General features: G+C 37.1%; 1 non-coding gene across 1 annotated transcript; it reads left to right on the forward strand.

The window, feature by feature from the left end:
• The first annotated feature begins 587 nt into the window (after positions 1–587).
• LOC148561349 (small nucleolar RNA R71) lies at positions 588–695 on the forward strand. Its single transcript, XR_015888040.1, has one exon. It is a non-coding gene; the product is annotated as a small nucleolar RNA R71 (small nucleolar RNA).
• Positions 696–18,173: the final 17,478 nt, after the last annotated feature.

Below are 18,173 nucleotides of genomic sequence, written 5' to 3' on the forward strand. Positions count from 1 at the left end.
ATGGTTGCTAAGTCAGAAAGGCTCTGCTTAGAATTCTTTGTCTGTTGCTCAGAAGATGATGGAAAAGGCTTGCTATTGCCAAACCTATTTCTCCTACCAATATTATTATTGAAGCCTTGTTGAGGCTTCTATTGATCCTTCCATGAGAAATTTGGATGATTTCTCCATGAAGGATTATAGATGTTTCCATAGGATTCTCCCATGTAATTCACCTCTTCCATTGCAGGATTCTCAGGGTCATAAGCTTCTCCTATAGAGGAGGCTTCTTTAGTACTGCCTGATGCAGCTTGCATTCCAGTCAGATTCTGAGAAATTATATTGACTTGCTGAGTCAATATTTTATTCTGGGCCAAGATGGCATTCAGAGTATCAATCTCAAGAACTCGTTTCTTCTGAGTAATCCCATTGTTCATAGGATTTCTTTTAGAAGTTTACATGAAATGGTTATTTGCAACCATTTCAATGAGTTCCTGGGCTTCTGCAGGGGTTTTCTTCAGATGAAGAGATCCACCAGCAGAATGGTCCAATGACATCTTGGATAATTCAGACAGACCATCATAGAATATACATAAGATGCTCCATTCTGAAAGCATGTCAGAAGGACACCTTCTGATCAATTGCTTGTATCTTTCCCAAGCTTCATAGAGGGATTCACCTTCCTTCTGTCTGAAGGTTTGGACTTTCACTCTAAGCTTGCTCAACTTTTGAGGTGGAAAGAATTTGGCCAAGAAAGCATTGACCAACTTTTCCCAAGAGTTCAGGCTTTCTTTAGGTTGTGAGTCTAACCATATCCTAGCTTTGTCTCTTACAGCAAAGGGGAAAAGCATAAGTCTGTAGACCTCGGGATTAACCCCATTGGTCTTAACAGTGTCACAAATTTGCAAGAATTCAGCTAAGAACTAATAAGGATCTTCCAATGGAAGTCCATGAAACTTGCAATTCTGCTACATTAGAGAAACTAATTGAAGCTTAAGCTCAAAGTTGTTTGCTCCAATGGTAGGAATTGAGATGCTTCTTCCTTAGAAGATAGAAGTTGGTGCAGTAAAGTCACCAAATATCTTCCTTGCATCTCCACCATTGTTGTTGTTTTCGGCTGCCATGTCTTCTTTTTTTTGAAAATTTCTGTAAGGTCCTCTCTAGAGTGTTGTGCTTTAGCTTCTCTTAGCTTTCGCTTCAGAGTCCTTTCAGGCTCAGGATCAATTTCAACAAGAATGTCTTTATCCCTGTTTCTGCTCAGATGAAAAAGAAGAGAATAGAAAAGAAGAGGAATCCTCTATGTCACAGTATAGAGATTCCTTTATGTGAGTAGAAGAATGAGGTAGAGGGAGAATAAGAAGAATTGGAACATAGAGGGAGGGAGAGGGTTCGAATTATGAGTAGAAGAGAAGTGTTAGTAAATAAATAAAATAAATAGAAAGAGATGAGAGAGTTATTCGAATTTTAATTAAAAGAAAAGAAAAATATTTTTGTTTTTATTTTAATTATGAGTTGGAATTCGAATTTAGGAAAAGAAATAAAATAAAATTAGAATTTAAAACAATTAGTTAATTAAAAAAAATTTTGAAAAATTGGTTAGGGGTTTTCGAAAATTAGAGAGAGAGAAAAGTAGTTAAGTGGTTTTGAAAAAGATAAGAAATAGTAAACTTTTTTTTTAAAAAAACAAACAAGTCAAGTGGTTTATTGAAAAAGATTTGAAAATTAATTTTGAAAAGATAAGAAATTAGAAAAAGATTTTGAAATTAAATTTTGAAAAAGATATGATTGAAATTTATTTTGAAAAAGATTTGAAGAAGAAATTAAAAAGATTTTATTTTTAAAATTAAAGTTGATGACTTGACTAACAAGAAACTAAAAGATATGATTCTAGAATTTAAAGATTGAACTTTTCTTAAAAGGAAAGTAACAAACTTGAAATTTTTGAATCAAAACATTAAAAGTTAGTAATGATTTCGAAAATTATGAAATAAAATTAAGAGAAAGATTTTGAAAATTTATTTAAAAAATTTCGAAAATATTAAGAAAAAAAATGAAAAAGATTTGATTTTTGAAAAAGATTTGAAAAGATAAAATTTTTAAATTGAAAATTTGACTTGACTAACAAAAAACAACTAAATTTTAAAAATCTTTGACTGAGTCAACCCAAAATTTTGAAATTTATGAGTAAAATAAGGAAAGATATTATTTTTGATTTTTTTGAATTAATGAAGAAATATTATTTTGTTGTTTTTCTCTTTCTTCGTTAAACAACAAAATGAAACAAAACATAAAAATTTAAGATCAAAATAATTAATGCATGCAAGAACACTTTGAATGTCAAAATGAACACAAAGAACACTTTGAAGATCAAGATGAACATCAAGAACATATTTTTAAAAATTTTTAAGAAAAGAAACACATGCAAGACACCAAACTTAGAAATTTTTAATGTTTGGACACTAATAATTCGAAAATGCATATGAAAAATAACATAAAACACAAAACAAGAAAATCACAAGATTAAACAAAGAAAATCATCAAGAACAACTCGAAGATCAAAGAAGAACACAATGCATGTATTTTCGAAAATTTAAGAAAAATTAAAACATGCAATTGACATCAAACTTAAAAGTTGACAAAAGACTCAAACAAGAAACATAAAATTTTTTTGGTTTTATGATTTTATTAAATTTTTTTGTATTTTTTTCGAAATTATTTTGGAAAAAGAAAATAAAGAGATTCAAAATTTTTAATAAGAATTCCAAGATTCGTGCAATGTTAGTCTAAAGCTTCGGTCCAACAGAATTAGACATGGCCAAGTGGCCAGCCAAGCTTTAGCATATCAATTACAAACATGTCCTTTCTACAATGGAAAGTGGAAACCTCGGTCCAAAAGATTAGACATGGCTTAATAGCCAGCCAGGCTTCAACATATCTCATGAAAATCTAGAATTCGTTCTTAAAAACTCTGAAGAACATTTTTTTTTTGAATTTTTCAAAAATAAAATAAAAAAATAAAAAGCTTAAACATAAAATAAAATTACCTAATCTAAGCAACAAGATGAACCGTCAGTTGTCCAAACTCGAACAATCCCCGGCAACGGGGTCAAAAACTTGGTGCACGAAATTGTGATTCACAATTTTTACAACTCCGTACAACTAACCAGCAAGTGCACTGGGTCGTCCAAGTAATACTTTACGTGAGTAAAGGTCGATCCCACGGAGATTGTCGGCTTGAAGCAAGCTATGGTCATCTTGTAAATCTTAGTCAGGTGGATTCAAATGGTTATGAGGTTTTGATAATTAAAAGATAAATAAAACATAAAATAAAATTAGATACTTATGTAATTCATTGGTGGGAATTTCAGATAAGCGTTTGGAGATGCTTTGTTGCTTCTGAACCTCTGCTTTCCTATTGTCTTCTTCCAATCATGCGTGCTCCCTTCCATGGAAAGCTGTATGATCCTCTCGGATGAAAAATACCAGGTATGATCTCTCCACGGCTAATCAACTGTTGGATTTCTCGTCTCGGATGAAAAATACCAGGCACAGCTACCGCACGGCTAATCATCTGTCGGTTGCCGCTAGCGTTGGAATAGGATCTTTATCCTTTTGCACACTGTCACTGCACTCAACATTCTCAAATTTAAAGCTCGTCACAGTCATCCCTTCCCAGATCCTACGCGGAATACCACAGACAAGGTTTAGACTTTTCGGATCTCAGGAATGCTGCCAATGGTTCTAGCCTATACCACAAAGGTTCTAATCTCAGATTCAGATGCTCTGTTTTCAGGAGAGACAATGCAAATCGTGGATCAGAGACCCAAGAGAATATACTCTGGCTGTCGTCTAATGACTACATTGAACATCATATAGACCGCTTGTGGTTGTCAGGCACGCGGATCTTGGCTAAGCGAGTAACGAAGATAGTGGGTGATTGTCACGGATCACCCCTTCATTCTGACTTAACTGAATTAAGTACAAGAGTATATCTTGGATAAGAAGTAGGCGTGAATTGAAAGAAAAATAATAGTACTTGCATTAATTCATGAAGAACAGCAGAGCTCCGCACCTTAATCTATGAGGTGTAGAAACTCCACCGTAGAAAATACATAAGTGAAAAGAGGTCTAGGCATGGCCGTGAGGCCAGCCTCCAAACATGAACAATGGCATAAGCTAAAGTATGATGGTCTGTGAATACAATAGTAAAAAATGCTAGTTATACTAAACTAGTTACTAGGGATTACAGAAAATAAGTAACTAAGTGCAGATAGTGCATAAATCCTCATCCGGGGCCCACTTGGTGTGTTCTTGGGCTGAGCATTGAAGCTTTCACGTGCATAGGCCATTCTTGAAGTTAAACGCCAGCTTGGGTGCCAGTTTGGGCGTTTAACTCCAGTTCTTGTGCCAGTTTTGGCGTTTTACTCCAGAAAAGGGTCTTAGGTGGGCGTTGAACGCTGGTTTAGGCCATTAAATCTCGGGAAAAGTATGAACTATTATACATTGCTGGAAATCCCAAGATGTCTACTTTCCAATGCAATTGAGAGCCCGCCAATTGAGCTTCTATAGCTCCAGAAAATTCACTTCGAGTGCAGGAGGGTCAGAATCCAACAACATCTGCAATCCTTTTTCAGCCTCTGAATCAGATTTTTGCTCAGGTCCCTCAATTTCAGCCCGAAAATACCTGAAATTACAAAAATACACAAACTCATAGTAAAGTCCAAAAATATGATTTTTGCATAAAAACTAATAAAAATATAATAAAAAGTAACTAAAACATACTAAAAACTATGTAAAAACAATGCCAAAAAGTGTATAAATTATCCGCTCATCGTGGAACATGATTTTTGAGCTAAGAACACACAACCAAGTGAGTTTTGATCCTAATTATGTGGTTACATCGTATAACCACTATTTTCATTCTTGTGTGCATTATTCTCTTTTTATGATTGTAATATTTGATTTGTTTGATTCTTTATGTCCATTATTTTGTGTATGAATGCATTTATATGATTGAGGCTATTGTTTCAATGAGCTCACCCAAATAGCCTACCTTTTATCCTCCATTGTTAACCAACTTTGAGCCTATGCTAAACCCATTTGTTCTTAATTTTAGCACATTACAAGCCTTAAGTGAAAAACAATAAATGTCCCTTGTTTGGATCTTTGATTAGCTTAGGCTAGTGAGAGTGCTTATCATTTAATTGTGGGAGAGTTTGGGAACATTGTTTGGGATAAAAGGGTGTTTTTATATTTTTGTCAAAATTTTGGAATTGGTTACATACTCATGCATTAAATGTGTAAAACATATGCATTGGTACCTTTGTATATAATTCATCAAAAAGATAAAAAAAGGAAGAAAAACAAAAGAAAAATAAAATATATATATATAGAAAAATAAAAAGAAAAAAAATAGAAAAAGAAAGATAAAGGAATTCAATAAAAGGGGACAAAATGCCCCAAAGTGAAGTTCAATAAAAATCAATGCATATGTGTGGTGATCAATGCATATGCGTACGCGTCGCAGCTCGCACGTGATCTCATTAAAGTGAAAACGTTGGAGGCAATTTCTGAGCTTCCCAGGCCCAAATCCAACTGATTCCAGAGACTATTTTATGCAAAATTCAAGATGGGTCAAGGGGGAGTCAAAGTTGGAGTTTTTACCATGCTTTAGTTAGTTTCTAGAGAGAGAAGCTCTCTCTTCTCTGATAATTGTAAGGATCAATCCCATTAAGTCATCATCTAACAAGTAAATGAAAGTCAAATGAGCTACATTAATCCTAATCCATAAGTCCTAGCCACCTCACTAATTAACTTAGTGGAAGCTAGAGTCAATGGACACCAATCATCAATCACTTGGACATTAGCAACTCAAGTTCACCAAAGTTACCATCTCACACGTACGCGTCATGTCACTCGTACGCGTCGCCTAGACAACCTAATTTTCATGCGTGCGCGTCGATGTATGCACTCCAAATCCTTGATTTTCCATGAATTCTCCACTTTACATGCTTTTCTCTTCACTCCTTTGATCCATTTCTAACCTTTTCAACCTAAATTCACTAACAAACACATCAAGCATTTAGTGGAATCAAAGGTAAATTAAAATTAGCAAATTAAAGGCCTAAAAAGCATGTTTTCACTCTTAAGCACAAATTAGGAGAAAGTCATGAAACCATGCCATTTCACTAAATAAATGTGAGAAAAGTTGATAAAATCCTCTAAATTTAGCACAAGATAAACCACAAAATTAGGGTTTATCAAACCTCCCCACACTTAATCCAAGCATGTCCTCATGCTAAACTCGAGAAAGAAACAAAGGGTATCAACATTTATTTAATGCAAACTACCTAGATGCAACTACCTACATGCACTCTATCTAAATGAATGCATTTACTTGGTCAAAATAAATCAATTCCCAAGAATACATATACAAGTACAAGGGCTAAAGCAACCGCAATCAAAGCAAACCCACAATTGAATTGAGTTATTAAAAAGATTTTACAAACTTGCAAGAAAACATGATCATGGGTGAAAACATGTAATTGAGCAATCGAACCCTCACCGGATGTGTATCCGCTCTAGTCATTCAAGTATATAGGGTTGATTGACTCAATTCTCCCCTAATCATGCTTTCCAAGATTTTCTTTTCATCTAACAATCAACAATTATCCCATGCATGCATACAAATATCATGAGGACTTTTCCATAGGTTGTAATGGGGCTAGGGTCAAGATAAAATTTTATATGGTTAAGTGGACTAGAATTTGGATCTTTGATAAGCTTAAACTTTCCATCTAACCTATATAACAACCTATACAATTTCAAAGCTAACCTAACTACCCATTCTTCACTTTTTCATTGATATGTAAATAAAATAAAATACTCTGTAAATTAAATAGAATCAGAAATAGGAATATGGTTAAGGATTGGAGTTGCTTTGTCTTTTTGAATTAATTTTGGTATTACTGTCTTCTTTGCTTGTGAGTGATTTCTTCTATGGCAGGCTATATTTGATCAATGCCATGGGCCGTATTCATCAATCTCCTCTGCTCCAGATCAAATGCCATTGGTCGTGGTCATCCAATCTGACGGAGGGTGAAGCTCTAGCACTTCATTCTCCTGGTGATCATACTCAAAATGCCACAGACAAGGTCGAATCTTCCGGATTAGAGAATGCTGCTTATGTGGGTTCTATCCTCTACCACAGAGACCCTAATCTCCCCGAAAATTGACTAAACTAGTGTCTTGAGAAGTCCCCAACGAAGTCGTGGATTAGCCGTCTGAGAGATGCATAATCAAGCTGGCGCTTCGCGCTTTCCAGCCACGTATTTACACAAACCCAAGTAGACACTGGTGGTTGTCAAGCATGCGGTCCTAGTATGATGAACAGAGCTGATTGTCACTGGTCATCCTATTCACCATGTTGAAGAACGAGTATGCATCCTAGAAATAAATTAAACACGGATCGAAGAAGAAACAGTAATACTTTTATTAATTCATAGGACTTAGTAGGGCTCCTCCCCTCAACCTAGGAGGTTTAGAAACTCATACTAAAAGAGAATACAATGGTAGTAAACAAAAATAATGTGTATGATGGTAAAAAGTGTACGAATAACATGAATCTAATCTCTTAAATACTAAACAAATGACTAGTAAGGGTAAAACAGTCTTTTTAGTGCTAAAATCCACTTCTGGGGCCCACTTTATGAGTATTTGGGCTGAGATTTGATGAGATCCACGAGATATGAGGCCTCTAGGGCGTTGAACATTGGCTAGGGGGACCTCTTTGGGCGTTTGGACGCTGGTTTCTTCTCCTTGGGCACTGGACGCCTAAAAGGGGGCAGGAGGCTGGCGTTGGACGCCAGTTTTGAGCCTTATAATATGAAGCAAAGTATTAACTATTAAACATTGTTGGAAAGCTCTGGAAGTCAGATTTCCATAGCCATTAAGAACGCTCCATTTGGACTTATGTAGCTCCAGAAAAGCTCTTCCAAATGCAAGGAGGTCAGATCCGGACAGCATCTGCAGTGCTTTCTCTGTCTCTGAATCAGACTTTTGCTCCAGCTCGACAATTTTAGCCAGAAATTACCTGAAATTGTACAAAAACACACAAACTCAAAGTAGAATCCAAAAACGTGAATTTAACACTAAAAACTATAAAAACTAAACAAAACATGCTAAAAACTATATGAAAATGATGCCAAAAAGCGTATAAAATATCCACTCATCACAACACCAAACTTAAACTGTTGCTTGTCCCCAAGCAACTAAAAACACAATAGGATAAAAAGAAAATTAAGATACAGTAAATCTCAGAGTTTCTAATGAAGCTTAGTGTCAATTAGATGAGCGGGAGTTAGTGGCTTTTTGCTTCTAAATAGTTTTGGCATCTCACTATCCTTTGAAACTCAGAATGGCTGGCATCTTTAGGAACTTAGAATCCAGATGATATTACTGATTCTCCTAGTTTAGTTCTTTTTTATTCTTGAACACAGTTTCAGAGTCTTGGCCGTGACCTTGAACACTTTATTTTCCAGTATTACCACCGGATACATAAATGCCACAAACACTTTAACTGGGTGAACCCTTTAGGATTGTGATTCAGCTTTGCTAGAATACCCAGATAGAGGTGTCCAGAGTTCTTAAGAACACTCTTTTTGCTTTGGACCACGACTTTAACCGCTCAGTCTCAAGCTTTTCACTTGACACCTACACGCCACAAGCACATGGTTAGGGATAGCTTGGTTGAGCCGCTTAGGCCAAGATTTTGTTCCTTTAGGCCCTTCTATCCATTGATGCTCAAAGCCTTGGATCCTTTTACCCTTGCCTTTTGGTTTAAAGGGTTATTGGCTTTTTCAATCTGCCCTCCTTTTCTTGCTTTTTTGGGTAGTAATGGATTTTTCTGCTTTTTTATTTTTTATTTTTTTTCGCATGCATATATAATTTTTTCTCTTTTGCAACATGCTTTTTCTTTTTCTTTTTGCTGTTTTTTCTTGCTTCAAGAAATAATTTATTTAGATTTTTTAGATTATCAATAATATTTTTCCTTTTTCATTATTCTTTTAAAAGTCAACATTCTAAAATTCCAACTTCAAATATGCACTGTTTACTCATACATTCAGAAAACAAAAGCAATGCCACCACATCAAAATAATTGTACTATTCTTATTATAAGCTTGAAATTCATGTATCTCTCAATTATTTTCAAATAAAATTTTCTTTTAGGCAAGGTGAGAGATATATGGAACATTTTACAACTTTAAGACATAAATGCAAATGATCATGCAACAAGAACAAGAGAACAAGCAATACAACATAACAGAAAATAGAAAAATTGAAAGAAAAGGAGATAAAGAGAACGAATCCACCTTTAATGGTGGCAGCTAGTGCTCCTCCTTGAAGATCCAATGTGGTGCTTGATCTCTTCAATGTCATTCTTTTGTCTTTGTTGAGGCGGCTACACAAGCTCATGTGCATGCTTTCTAATTTGCCCCATCCTCTTCTTCTAGGAGCAAATGCCTTTCCCTTCCTCTTCCTTGAGGTTTAACCAGTCTTTGGTGCCATACTTAGGAGTGGTAGAAGTCAAAAAGCAAAGCTTTTGCAATACCAAACTTAAGAGTTTTACTCGTCCTCAAGCAAATATGAACAGTGGAGAAGAATAGGGTAGAAGAAGGTGCGGTAGATGGAGCTTCTATGGGACCTACTGGTCCTAATAGGCTAGGGAATTCAAATTCCCTGCCTTCCTTATGGGCGTTCAACGCCAGCTGCCTGATGCACAGAAACTTGTCTCTCAACAATTTTCCCTCGGTAAGTATACCGAATTGTCGCCAAGTAAAAACTCACAATAGAGTGAGGTCGAATCCCACAGGGATTGATTGGTCAAGCAACTTTAATTGGAGGAATGTTCTAGTTGAGCTAAGAAGAATTTAATTGGAGAATTGCAGGAATTTAAATGGCGGAAAGTAAATGGCAGGAAATGTAATTACTGGAAATAAAGGACTGAATGTAAATGACGGAAAGTAAATTGTAGAATCTTAAATGGGGAATGAGGAAGATGAACATAAAAGTAAATGGCAGAAAGTAAAGAGAATGGGTAAGATCAGAAATGGGGAGTTCATTGGGCTCAGGAGATGTTGTATTCTCCGGATCAAGTTCATTTTCATCTCTTCCTCAATCAATGAATTCATTGATCTCCTTGGCAATCTTAAGTGATTGAATTCCAATTCCTTGGTAATTTAATCTCTCAAATCTTGATCAATAGCCAATTCCTTGGTCTAATTGCTCATGAGAAGAGATGAAGTGTGGTCACTGATTATACCACATGTATTCCCAAATCAAAATGTTGGTAGGATTATATGTCACTATATCCATCCAAACCCCAATTTGGTCCAACATGAGAAAACATTTCTAACATGATCTCTTCATTCCTCTTCCAAGGTTCCGAAGAGATCCAAGTATGAATAGCTTCTTTTCCAAGACAACTACCCAATTGGATGAAGATTGAAAGCTTTCTAGTAAAATCAAGAGAAAAGAAAGAAGAAGAATAATGAAAACTATTATTGATCCATCAAATTACAACAGAGCTCCCTAACCCAACGAAAGGGGTTTAGTTGTTCATAGCTCTGGGAATGGAAAACAAAGATGGAAAATACATTCTCAAAGTAAAACTAAAAGTGCAGAGAAAGTAAAATTATACAGAGAGTAGTTCTCTCAGTGCTCAAAAGCTCTCCTCTCTAGTTCAAAACTACTCCTATATATACTACTCTTCTGATCTTCTAGTTGGCTCTTCAAGTCTTTGGATATGGGCCATTGGATCTTGAGTTGAAGCAATTTGGAATCTTCAGTGGGCTCAGCTTTACTTGCAGAAAAAGTGTGAAGTAGGCATGGACTTTAGCTAGGACGTTAGTGGCGTTAACGTTAAGTGAAAATGTGGGTTCGAGAACGTTAGTGACAATCACCTTTTTCACTAACGTTCCTAGCCCAAGATGGTTCACATTAACTTCAATGTTAGTGGCACTAACGTGACCACTAATGTTGCCTCTTGGTCCATCACAAGCGTTATTGGCGTTCACCTTTGCCAATAACGTTGCTCTTAGCCCCCCTTTTCTCACGTTAGAGTCCACGTTAGTATAACTAACGTGGCTCTTAACGTGGGCATGCCTTAGCCTCGAGAGTATTAGTGACACTTACCTTTGTCACTAATGCTCCAAACGCCCCTTCTCACATTAGTGTCTCACGTTAATTGTCTTAACATGGCCACTAACGTGGTGGTGATTGCCATTTCCAACGTTAGTGACAAAGGTGAGTGTCACTAACGTTGGCTCATCATTTCTTTCCTCCACGTTAGCTTCCACGTTAATGCAATTAACGTGGCAACTAACGTGGCTCATAGTGGCTTGGTCCAACGTTAGTGACAAAGGTGAGTGTTACTAACGTTGGCGATTTCTTGCTCCTCCCACGTTAGAGTTCACGTTAATGTAGTTAACGTGACTCTTAACGTGGCCAATTGGGCTTAGTCCAACGTTAGTGACAATGGTGAGTGTCACTAACGTTGGCATTGTCTTTCCTTTCCATGTTAGAGTTCACGTTAACTGAGTTAACGTGTCTCTTAACGTGGCTAATTGCCAATTTGGAGCGTTAGTGGTATTCACTTTTACCACTAACGCTGGAGCTCCCTTTCTCTCCACATTAACTACCACGTTAATGTAGTTAACGTGGCAATTAACGTGGGCCATGATGGTTTTGAAGGCGTTAGTGGCAATCACTTTTCTCATTAACGTTGCAAGTTTATTCCATTCCACGTTAGTGGTCACGTTAATTAGATTAACGTGGCTGCTAATGTGGCTCTTCCTTGCTTCCTTTGTCTTGAAATCAAGCAAATAAAGTGTATCAAAGCTCTAATCCAAGTTATGAGACATGCATTATCCAATTTGTCATTCAATTCATGCATAATTCTCATAAAATCACATGAAATTCATAATGTTTGCTTGAATCAAGATGTAAGTGATTATCTACCCAAAACTTGCTTATTAACTAAGAAAATGCATGAAACTACCCTAAAACAGTAAAGAAAAGGTCAGTGAAACTGGCCAAAATGCCCTGGCATCACAACACCAAACTGAAAGCTTGCTTGTCCCTAAGCAAGTACTGAAACATGAGAATGATGAATGAAATGACAAGAGAAATGAGTCATTATTGTGGAAGTCATGTCCTTGGTTTTATGGGGTTTCATGCATAGCAACTTAGGTTCATTCCTTCATTGGCTTTCAGACCTTTACCATGCCCTGGAATACTCACATGATTGCACCCTATGAGACTTTTATTCATTGATCCCTTTGTCTTTTCAGGGTTTGATTGTGTTCTTTAGACTAGGTGCTCTGTAAGGGGGCGACTCTTTAAGATAAGCTTTCAGCCAGCACTCCCGAACCAATTGGTTCAAGGTGCTAGGTGTTAAGACACCCCTAAGGACTTACTCCCTCAAGTCTCTTTCCCCCATACATTCACACCACAGGCACATGGTTTGTTATTTTCTTCTGGAGACCTTGGTGTCTAGCACCTCTTTGGGTTACTAAGTGCTCTGTAGCAAGGGTTACTCTTGATAGTGGACTTTCAGCTGATAATTGACGTCGGGATTTCTACCAGTAAAGAAATTCACAGAAACGGTTGCGTTGTAGATATAGTTTCTAAACCGGCAAAAATCCCTTCGTACAAACGTGTTGGGTGTCACAAGTAACAAAACCCTTTAAAAATTGTTAACCGAGTATTCAAACCTCGGGTCATCTTCTCAAGGAACTGCGAGGAAGTATGTTCTTATTATTGGCTATAAAGGTTATAATCGGGGTTTAGAAGGTGAGAAGCAAGTAATCTGAATGACGAGTGAATTAAATGGCAATTAAGAATAAATAATAACTGTAACGCGACTTTTAGCAAGGTAGAGAAATTAGAGGTCCAATTTAGTTATCTCTCTCAACTATAATGAAAGTTGAATCTAAACTCCACTTGGTCGACCTTTACCAGGGTAAGGGAAAGTCAAGGGACTAATTAAGTTGACCTTTGAATCCTAATTATTTCCTCAGAAAAGGTTGGGATTATTTAAGTTCAGCTCAATTAGAAAGATCACGATTATAAATTGTATTGAGTTTAATAACTGTTGAGTTACTAAATTCTTAACCAGAACCAAAAGGGGAAAAAGTAAAGTTGCTGAAATAATAGTAAAAATATCCTTAGATGGGAAGCAATGGTAACTTAAGTCAAAGAGAACAATCATAAACTGAAAATACCTCAATTATCATTAATTCAATTAGAAATCTGTAACATGGAATAATTCATAAATAATAATAATCAATTCAAATGTTGGAATAAATAAAGAGAAGTAATATTAAAATAAAATTAAACCTGGATCCAGAGTTACTCTTTAAAACAAGAAGAAATCCTAAATCCTAAAAGCGAGAGGGAGGAGATCTCCCTCTCAACTGAATCTAATTCATTGAAAGGTGAAAATATGCGAGCTCTCTGAATGGATGCATTCCCTCACTTTATAACCCCTGGTCTATGCCTTCTGGACTTGGGTTTGGGCCAAAAAGGGACTCAGAACTTGTTATGAGCGTTTTCTGCAATTTCTGGTGCGTGGCCTCTGTCACGCGTCCGTGTGGGTCACACGGTCGCGTCAATTGGAGCTTTTCCTTGCCACGCGGTCGCGTCAGTCATGCGACCGCGTCATGTGCGTTCTGCTTAAGGCGCGCGGTCGCGTCAGTCATGCAGCCGCGTCGCTGCTGATTCGTGCTTGGCACGCGATCGCGTCATCCATGCGATCGCGTGGATACCAGTTTCTTTAAAGCTCCGTTTTGCTTTCTCCTTCCATTTTAGTATGTTTCCTTTTTCATCCTTTAAGCCATTCTGCCTTAGAAAATCTGAAACTACTCAACACACAAATCACGGCATCGAATGGAAATAAAGGTAATTAAAATAATTAATTTTTAAAGCTTAGAAAACATGTTTTTCATTATATGACATAATAGGGAAGGGAAAGTAAAACCATGCAATTAATGTGAATAAGTAGGTGAAGAGCTGAATAAATCACTTTAATTAAGCACAAAAGAACTCATGAAATATGGGTTTATCAACCTCCCCACACTTAAACACTAGCATGTCCTCATGCTAAATCCAAGGTAAATAATTAAGGTTAAAGTGATGGAATGTTATGAAATGCAACCTATGCTAAATGCATCTACCTAATGAGTCATGCAATTCTAATTCATCCACTCATATATAAAGCTTACATGTAGCTAAGTTAATTCACATTCTCAAGGAGTTGTGTATATATATATAGCCAACCCTTAAGTAATAAAGTACTTTAGCAAATGAGATGGGAAAGAAAACATTGTACAAACTTGCAAAACAATTAGTAAATTTTAAGCACGGATATATGTTGATGAGTTATTGAACCCTCACTGGATTTTGTGTTTACTCTCTAGTCACTCAGTGTTTATTGGGTTTATTCACTCTATTTTTCTTTTTATTCTTAATTTCTACAGCTTTGTTTTTCATCTAACCAATCAACGATTATAGAATATAGTCATACCAAAAAGTCATGAGGTCTTAATTAAGGTTGTAATGGGGCCAAGGTAAAGGTAAGGATTTATGTATATGGTCAAGTGAGCTAATAAGTGAATCCTTAATTAGACTAAGATCTCACCTAATATACATGTTTAGTAAAATAAAATCTCTTTACCTATTTTCCCATATTTCCCACTTATTGTTACATGCTCATGTTTTACTTTTTATTTTTATTCCATGTGCATTGTTTTCATTGGGGAAATATTTTTTTTAATGCACATGATAATTGAATCATTTAGATTTTCTCATGAGCATGCTTCCCAAATTTTATTTTATTCCTTTTTACTTCTCTACCTTTTTGTTTCTATTATCCATGTTCCCAAAAGGTTTTCCGCATTTAACTCTATTTATAATTTTCTATCTTAAGCTAACCAAGGATTCACTTGGGATTTTATTTTGTTTTTCTGCTTAAGGCTAGTAATTTGGCTAAATAGAATAAAGGGGTTTTGAAAGGCTTAAGGGGACTAACAAGGGTAATGTAAAAGGTAGGCTAATTTGGGGTGAGTGAGCTAAAATCAAATGATGGCCTCAATCATTCTCTTGGTATGTATCTATTCTATATTCTATAATTGGACATATAGATTAAAGCAAAGTAAAGAACATCAGAATAAAAAGAAATGTGACACACAGAAATGAAATTATGGTTTGAATGCAAGCATATAATTTAAGCTCAAGACTCACAGGCTGTGTGTTCTCTAACTCAAGCATCATATATCATTCATATATTGTATGCAGGTTTAGTTAAAAATTCCCATTATTCTCTTGAAAAAAATTATTTAGGATAGCTTTTAAAGTTTTAATGTTCCTCCTTGATGAAATGTTGTCAACTAACATGTAATGCTATATATACAAGGTGTGGGTTATTTTGATTCTGTTAAAGTTTCTAGTTTACTTCCTTTCTATATTTTTCTATTTAAACTATACTATCTTATGCTAAAAAGGGTAAACTATACTAATTAATCCACTAATGAATCAGAATTGCCAACTAAACTAAATAACTAAAATAAACTAAATGGCTGAAGTATGAACTAAAGATGCAAAATGCAGAAAATAGAGTAAAATACACAAGTAGCAATGTATAAGTACTCAGAAAATAACAATAAAAGAAAAAGAGAAAAATACAGAAAAATATCCAAAATGAAAGAAAAAAATATGTAGTAGTTCACCAAAATAAACGCCAGAGATGGCGACCTCCCCACACTTAAAATGAAACATCGTCCTCGATGCTCAATCAAGCCTGGTGTGAAGGAGTGTCATCAATGGTAGGGATGGTAGCTGGGGTCTCCGTGGCGGTGGTGGGCTGAGGGTCTGGCTGCTGTGGAGGTGGGACGGACTGGAGCGGGATCTCCGGATCTGCAGCCTCTATCGGGTGCATAACCTCCTGATGCGGGGCGGCCTGCTCTGTGGCTGCCTGCTGATGAGTCTCCGCCTGGGAATGAGGATCCTCCTCATGCTCATCCTCCTCCTCGTGCTCATCCTCTGATGGCTCTGAAGGGGTGTCAGGCTCGGAGGGGATGTCGGCGCCCTGTCTGATCATCAGCTTCAGATGGGAATAGCGTCGCCTGCTGCGGCGCTCTAATCTCTCATACCGGCGCCTGTTACGGCGCTCCATCTGATCAAGCTGGCGGAATAGACGATGCACGAGATGATAGATCGGCTCAGAGGCGGGTGGAGGTGCAGTGGTGGCAGCAGGGGCAGCTGGGGTAGCTGTGGATGAAGAGGGTCCAGCAGACGGAGGGGCTGTCTCATCAGTAGCAGTGACAGGTGGTGGTCTGTAGCCCAAAGCAAGGAAATTCCTGCTGTGCGGGATGATCTTCCTGCAGTCCGCTGCTGGTGGTCTCTCATCGGCATCCTCCCAAGGCACATCAGCCTGACGGCCTAGCCGTGTAACCAGGTAAGGAAAGGGGAGGGTGCCTCGGACGTGGGCCCTGGCCATATAATGCCGGATAAAATGAGGTAGATAAATGTCCTTACCCTCCAGCACACACCAAAGGAGGGTGATCATGGTAGCCGGGATCTCCGTCTCGTGAGTACTCGGCATCACAAAGTTACTCAAGATCTGATGCCAAAGCCGAGCCTCATCATTTAAGTACACTCTCTTGATCCCTCTAGGCATAGTGGTGTTCTGACCCGTCTCCCAAGGAACAGCAGGGTCGAGAGCAATCCTTGCCTTCACAGCATCCCAGTCAAACTGCATCTGGCCCATGTCCTCCTCAGCCTGTGCAAAACCATCTGGCTGATCAGACTTGGCGGGGAGCTGGAGAATGGTCTCTATGGCCTCCTCAGTGACCAGAATTAGCTTTCCTCTCAGGTTCACTGCATCTAGGGTAGTAAGGTAGTAGTTGCAATAGAATTCCCCGACCCAAGATGCATTCACCTCTGTCAATTGTCTCTCCAGAAAGTACCAGCCCCTTTGCTTGATTTGCTCAGTAGTGTATTGCTGGAGGGCCTCTGGAATCTTCAAGGTACGTTCCAGGTATAAATTTCTGGAGTTTGCAAAAGCCGGGTACTTCAGTTCACAGTACCAGTTTGCAAATTTTATAGGATCATTTGCAGGAAGCAGTTGGCTAGCTTTCTCCTGCTGTGTGAAATTCTTCTCCCGCCATGATGTATCGTGCATTAGAGAAATGATGGACTGGGAGGAATCTCCTCTCTTGCGCTTGCCTTTACCTTTCCTCTGTGAAGAAGACATCTTGAAAAACAGAAAACCAGGAATTTGGATAAAATCGGAAAGCAAATAGGCAATTAAATAAAGGAAATCCAAGCGGCAAAGGAGAAATAAAATAAGAAAAATGAGTAAGTGAAATATGATTGAATGAATGTTAAAGGGAAAGAAAATAAGCAATATGCCATGGTTAGAAAGTTAGAGGAAAGTGAAAATAATCAAAAAAGAGATCAACAGGGTTAGTATGATTAGGATTGGAAAAAGAAATTAGTAAATTAAAATCAGTGAGTTAGGAAGGTAAGTGGCATAGAAAAATTCCATATAACAAGGATTCACATGTAAGAATAGAAGTACTCATAATTTGAACAAGCAGTTTATGAACCAGAAAATCAAAAAGGATGAGAAAGTCTGCCATAGCATTCATGTAGTGGTTTAGGTAAAGCAGAGGGAAACAGATTTTAGAAATGCGAAACCCAAAACATGAATGAAAACAAATTTTAAAAAAAAAAAATTGGGCAGCATTCCGGCTAAAATTGGATTGTCCCGGAAAATAAACAGCAATTTAATCAGTTCATATGAATTAAAAAAAAATCAAGCTGCATGTACATAGATATAAAATAAACATAAAAACTCAATGTAAACAGCAGCAACATACAAGAAAGCAGCATATGAAACATGATTATAGTAGCAACATATTTGCACATAGGATAAAACAGAAGTAAGAACAGTGCAAGTAAACAGACCTAGATCCACTAACCACAGCCTAAGCTACCTAACAACCTGGAAATCCACTACAACATGCAAGTCTAACTATCCTAATTATGAACATAAACGGAATAAAAAATACAGAAAATTTACAAACAGATAAAAAAATAGTTGCGTGTTGCGGAACCTGGTAAGCGGAAGGGGTGGA

Source organism: Arachis ipaensis, chromosome B6, assembly GCF_059453495.1.
Source record: "Arachis ipaensis isolate K30076 ecotype BB chromosome B6, ASM5945349v1, whole genome shotgun sequence".
Classification (NCBI taxonomy): domain Eukaryota; kingdom Viridiplantae; phylum Streptophyta; class Magnoliopsida; order Fabales; family Fabaceae; genus Arachis; species Arachis ipaensis.